The following is a 5,932-nucleotide window of genomic DNA, read 5'->3' as shown; positions in this document are numbered from 1 at the left end:
GGAATCAAAAGGTTTCAATACAACATTTTAGAGGTCAAATTAATGAAAAATGTCTACGACGAAAAAAAATACATTAAAGTGTTAAAAATAAGACAACAGGCCCCACATGGAATGGTTTATGCTAAGTTCCTTGGCTCTAAACCTAGACTTAATTCGTTATTTATCCCAGAAATGAAATCTTAAACCAGACAATCAGGAAATGCCACGTTAGCGCTTCTAAGATGATCTGCCTGTTAGAGCCTGAAGGAAAGTCGCCTAACAATAACCAACCCACTTTGTTTTTTATTTAAATTTTAGTTTGTTAATATCCTGTGCAGTATTTCCTTCATATAACTTCCTTGTTCCTGCTCCCTTCTGCCCACAAAAGTTTTTCATTTTATACAGCTTTTCATTTTATACAGCTTCAGAGCTTTTATCTGCTAGCTTGGATGGTGCCCAATTCATGAATAAATCCAGGTGAATAAAGCCAGTAAGCGGTTTAAAGCATCCGCAGCTGAATTTTGTTTTCTGAACTCTTTTTTTTGGGGGGGGGGGGGGCACCTGGGTGGCTCAGTCAGTTAAGCATCTGACTTTGGCTCAGGTCATGATCTCAAGGTCCATGTGTTCTAGCCCCACATCGGGCTCTGTGCTGGCAGCTTGGAGGCTGGAGCCTGATTTGGATTCTGTGTCTCCCTCTCTCTGATCCTCCTCCATTTCCACTTTGTCTCTCTCTCAAAAGTAAACAAACATTTTTTTAAAAATTAAAAAAGTAAACTTTTAAGAACATGTTTATTCATTTTTGAGAGAGAAACAGAGAGCATGAGTTGAGGAGAGGCAGAGAGAGAGGGAGACACAGAACTGGAAGCAGGCTTCAGGATCCACACTGTCAGCACAGAGCCCTACACGGGGCTCTAACCCACAAACCGCGAGATCATGACCTGAGCCAAAACTGGACACTTAAGCAACTGAGCTACCCACATGCCCCTGAATTTTATAAAAAAAATGTTTTTTAATGTTTATTTATTTTCTGAGAGAGAGATTGACAGAGTGTGAGCAGGGGAGGGGCAGAGAGAGACAGGAAGACACAGAATCTGAAGCAGGCTCCAGGCTCCGAGCTGACAGCATAGAGCCCGACGCAGGGCTCGAACCCACAAACCATGAGATCATGACCTTAGCCGAAGTCGGACGCTCAACCGACTGAGCCACCCAGGTGCCCCTGAATTTTGTTTTGTTTTTTTTTTTGACAGTTTTGGTGGTAGTGGTGGGAACAAAGGGAATCTGCTGACATCTTCAGGAACAAGAAACACAGGTGTCGGTACCTGCCAACTCTGGGAATCTTCTTTCTTGCCATTTCTGAGGTTCATGACCAAGTTCCTCTTGGATCTGAGTACCACTCTCTTTGCCCTGAATTCCTGATCTGATTGGCTTTCCAGTCCGGGGTTAACAGGTCAGAGAGGCAGTTCTTGCAAAATGCCAGTCCTTAGCTCTTGGGTAGCTCATGGTCCCAGTCCATGGCAGGTCAGCTTGGGCAGGCAGATGATTCCACCCAGAATCTGAGTCCCTAGCCCGGTGAGTTCAGTCCCTATGTATTGGGGTCTGCTGGTTCAGTCCAGAGTTCCACTCAGGAAGCTGCTGGTGGTGTGCACTTAAGGTCTTCTCTTGGCCAGTCTACAGTACCATCTTTTTCTGGAACTGTGGAGTCCAGAAACTGGTACCGTGGAAAGCAGAGTTTCTGGTTACTGCTGGAGTCCACACTTCCATTTCTGTGGTTCTTGTTGGCTTCTGTTCGTGTACAGATGGGGTAAAAGAATAACAGCTCCGTCGTGGGAATCTTGGGAGCCAAAGCCACAAAATTGTTGGCCATGGGTGGAGCGCTGAAAAGCACCTGGAGTACTCTCCCCCTAACTGTAAGAATCCTGTGCCAGGACAAGGCGGTCATGGAATTGGTTGGATCGACACTAGGTCACCCACCAACCTCAAGAAAATTTCCTGGTGACAACATACACTGTAAATGTTTTTTAAAAATATTTATTTGGGGGTGGGGGGGCAGAGAGAATGGGTGGCGGAGGGGCAGATAGAAGGAGAGAGAGAATCCTATGTAGGCTCCACACTGTCCCCACAGAGCCTGACACAGGGCTCGATCTCATGAACAGTGAGACCATGACCTGAGCAGAAATCGAGAGTTGGACGCTCAACCGACTGAGTCACCCAGGTGCCCTACACTGTAAAACACTTCAAATCCCCAACCCGGAGATAAGTTAAATGATGGATATCTATCAAGCATCTAAATCATTTTCAAGTAGGATAAAATACGCAAACGTGAATTACTCAATTTAAGTTTATTGACTTTTGGCTTCCTTTTACAGATGAACTGAAGAGATTTACATCTAATAGTAGCTATGTTTTGTGCCACATTGAAAACATTACTGTGAGGAAGAATCTACTACTAGAAATTGTAAAATGCATGTACAAATGTACCAATCCAATCACTGGATGTTCACTGGATGCTAGTGTAACAGATAAGTCCATGGTTGCTTCCTTCTTAGTTTTCACTAGGAATAAAGGATTCTAATTCATGTAATTTACATAATAAAATTTACTACACAAATGTATGTAATAGATTTATAAAATAGGTTTATGGAATTAAATATGTATTAAATACATACATAAATGAAATATGTATTAAATAAATTATATAATTTATGTAATCAAAACCATTTACTATAGCTGTTATGGCAAACAGTATGGTGATTGCTCAAAAAATTAAAAATGGAACCACCATAGGGGCGCCTGGGTGGCTCAGTCGGTTAAGCATCCAGCTTCGGCTCAGGTCACGATCTCGCGGTCTGTGAGTTCAAGCCCCGCGTCGGGCTCTGGGCTGATGGCTCAGAGCCTGGAGCCTGTTTCAGATTCTGTGTCTCCCTCTCTCTCTGCCCCTCCCCCGTTAATGCTCTGTCTCTCTCTGTCTCAAAAATAAATAAACGTTAAAAAAAATTTTTTTTTGAAAAAAAAAAAAAAATGGAACCACCATATAATCTGGCAATCCCACTTCTAGGTATATATCTGAAGGATTTGAACCCGGTTTCTCAAAGGGATCTCTGCACACCCATGTTCATTGCAGTATTCACAGTAGCTAAGGTATGCAAACAATGTGTCTGTCAACAGATGAGTAGATGAAGCAGATAAACACATACACAATAGACTATTATTCAGACATAAGAGGCACCTACGTGACTCAGTTGCTTAGGCATCTGACTCATGATTTCAGCTCAGGTCACCATCTGGAGGTTCATGAGAGCCAGCCCTGAGTCGGGCTTTGTGCTGAAATCGCAGAGCCTGCTTGGGATTCTTTTTCTCTCCCTCGCTCTCTGCCCCTCCCCCACTTGTGTGTGCTCTCTCTCAAAATAAACATTTTTTAAAAATTCACTTCCTTTGACAGATCCCTACTGCCCTGGTTAAGGGTATGGTTTGGAACCTGCCCTTAACTCTTGAAGGCATTGCACAGTCTGCTGCTGAAGCATAAGCTGCCCAGTAAAAATCCCTAGACTCTCTGGCCAAAGTTGGGTTTTTTTGGTTGTTGTTGTTAATTTTTTAATGTTCTTTTATTTATCTTTTAGAGAGAGACAGAGCATGCGTGGGAGAAGGGCAGAGAGAGAGACACACACAGAATCCGAAGCAGGGTCGAGGCTCTGAGCTGGTAGCACAGAGCCCAATGTGGGGCTCGAACTCAGGAGCCATGAGATCATGACCTGAGCCAAAGTCCGACAGTTAATGGACTGAGCCACCCAGGTGCCCCTCTCTCGAAAGCTTTAAATGTACACTTGCAGTCATCTATCACCGAGCAAATGATCTCCTTAAGACTAGAGTATCAGAAAAGAATCCAAGAGCATGACTAACTTAAAGAATGTGAACCCACTGCTGTAGGACCTGTGAATCGCACAGATTCAGCAATTTTTGCATTTTTTACCCTATCACTCAGGCTGAGTCTTATCAAAGGGTATAATTGTTAAAGGGTATAAATGATTAAAAGACAACCAGGGAACACCTGGGTGGCTCAGTCCATTAAGTGACCGACTTGGGCTCAGGTCATGATTTCAAGGTTTGTGGGTTCCAGCCCTGCGTCAGGCTCTGTGCTGACAGCTTAGAGCCTAGAGCCTGCTTCAGATTCTATGTCTCCGTCTCTCTCTGCCCCTCCTCTACTTGTGCTCTGTCTCTCTCTCTCTCAAAAATAAACAAGCATTAAAAAAAATGATAATAATAATAAAAAGACAACTGGCCCAAAATGGAGTCACTTATGCTTAGCCTCACATCACCAAACAGACTTAATTACAGTTTCAGCTCACCTTGAACTGGAATCTTAAATGAATCAGTCAGGAATGGCCTGATCAGCACTAGGTAGGTAATCTACCTGATAGACTCCCACCATTCCCTAAAGGAAAGTAGCCTCAAAAAAACCAACATAAAACAAAACAAAACAAACAGGGGTGCCTGGGTGGCTCAGTCAGTTAAGTGTCCAACTCTTGATTTCAGCTCAGGTCATGATCTCATGGTATGTGGGATGGAGCCTCGTGTTGGGTTCTGTGCTGACATCATAGAGCCTGCTTGGGGTTCTCTCTCTCTGCCCCTCCTATGCTCTCGCTCTCAAAATAAATTAAAACTTAAAAAAAAAAATCCAGTTTTCACCAAGTTTAACTTCCCATTCCTTTCTGTCTATAAAATTCTTTTCATTTTGCATAGCTCCTCAGAGCTCGTTCTACCTGCTAGATCAGATGCTGCCTGATTGGTGAATCATTGAATAAAGTCGATAAGATCTTTAAAATGCACTTAGTTGAATTTTGTTTTGTTAACAACATAAAGAATGAATCAGTATTAAGTGAGTCATTTTTCTTTAGGCTCAATATGGCTTGGTTTGGCACTGGTACTGATCTTTACTTAACATTTTTATATTTTGTTTATCATGACTTTCCTTTCTGCAAATTGATTTTCAAAAATATTCTGTTAAACAGTTATTTATGGGGGCATCTGGCTGGCTTAGTCTGTAGAGCATGTGATTCTTGATCTTGGGGTTGGGAATTTGAACCCCACATTGGGGGTAGAGATTACTTTTTTAAAAATCTTAAAAAAATAAGATCTTAACCCTCAGCGACCACTGGTCTATTCTCCAATCTATAGTTTTGCCTTTTTCAGAATGTCATATACATAAAGTCATATAGCTTTGACTCTGGTTTCTTTCACATAGCAAAATGCTTTAGAAATTCATCCCTGTTGCTATGTGCATCAAGAGTAATTCCTTTTCGGACTTCAAGCTGTATTACAAAGCTGTAATCATCAAGACAGTATGGTACTGGCATAAAAAGACACTCAGATCAATGGAACAGAATAGAGAACCCAGAAATGGACCCACAAACATATGGCCAACTAATCTTTGACAAAGCAGGAAAGAGCATCCAACGGAATAAAGACAGTCTCTTCAGCAAGTGGTGCTGGGAAAACTGGACAGTGACATGCAGAAAAATGAACCTGGACCACTTTCTTATACCACACACAAAAATAAACTCAAAATGGATCAAAGACTTAAATGTAAGACAGGAAGCCATAAAAATCCTAGAGGAGAAAGCAGACAAAAACCTCTTTGACCTTGGCTGCAGCAACTTCTTACTCAACATGTCTTTGGAGGCAAGGGAAACAAAAGCAAAAATGAACTACTGGGACCTCATCAAAATAAAAAGCTTCTGCACAGCAAAGGAAACAATTAGCAAAACTAAAAGACAACCAACGGAATGGGAAAAGATATTTGCAAACGACCTATCAGATAAAGGGCTAGTATCCAAAATCTATAAAGAACTTATCAAACCCAACACCCAAAAAACACATAATTCAGTGAAGAAAGGGGCAAAAGACATGAATAGACACTTCTCTAAAGAAGACATCCAGATGGCTGACAGACACATGA

This window comes from Panthera leo, chromosome E2, assembly GCF_018350215.1.
Source record: "Panthera leo isolate Ple1 chromosome E2, P.leo_Ple1_pat1.1, whole genome shotgun sequence".
In the NCBI taxonomy this organism is placed as follows: domain Eukaryota; kingdom Metazoa; phylum Chordata; class Mammalia; order Carnivora; family Felidae; genus Panthera; species Panthera leo.
The sequence above is the reverse complement of the archived record's forward strand: the minus strand, read 5'-3'. Positions refer to the sequence as shown.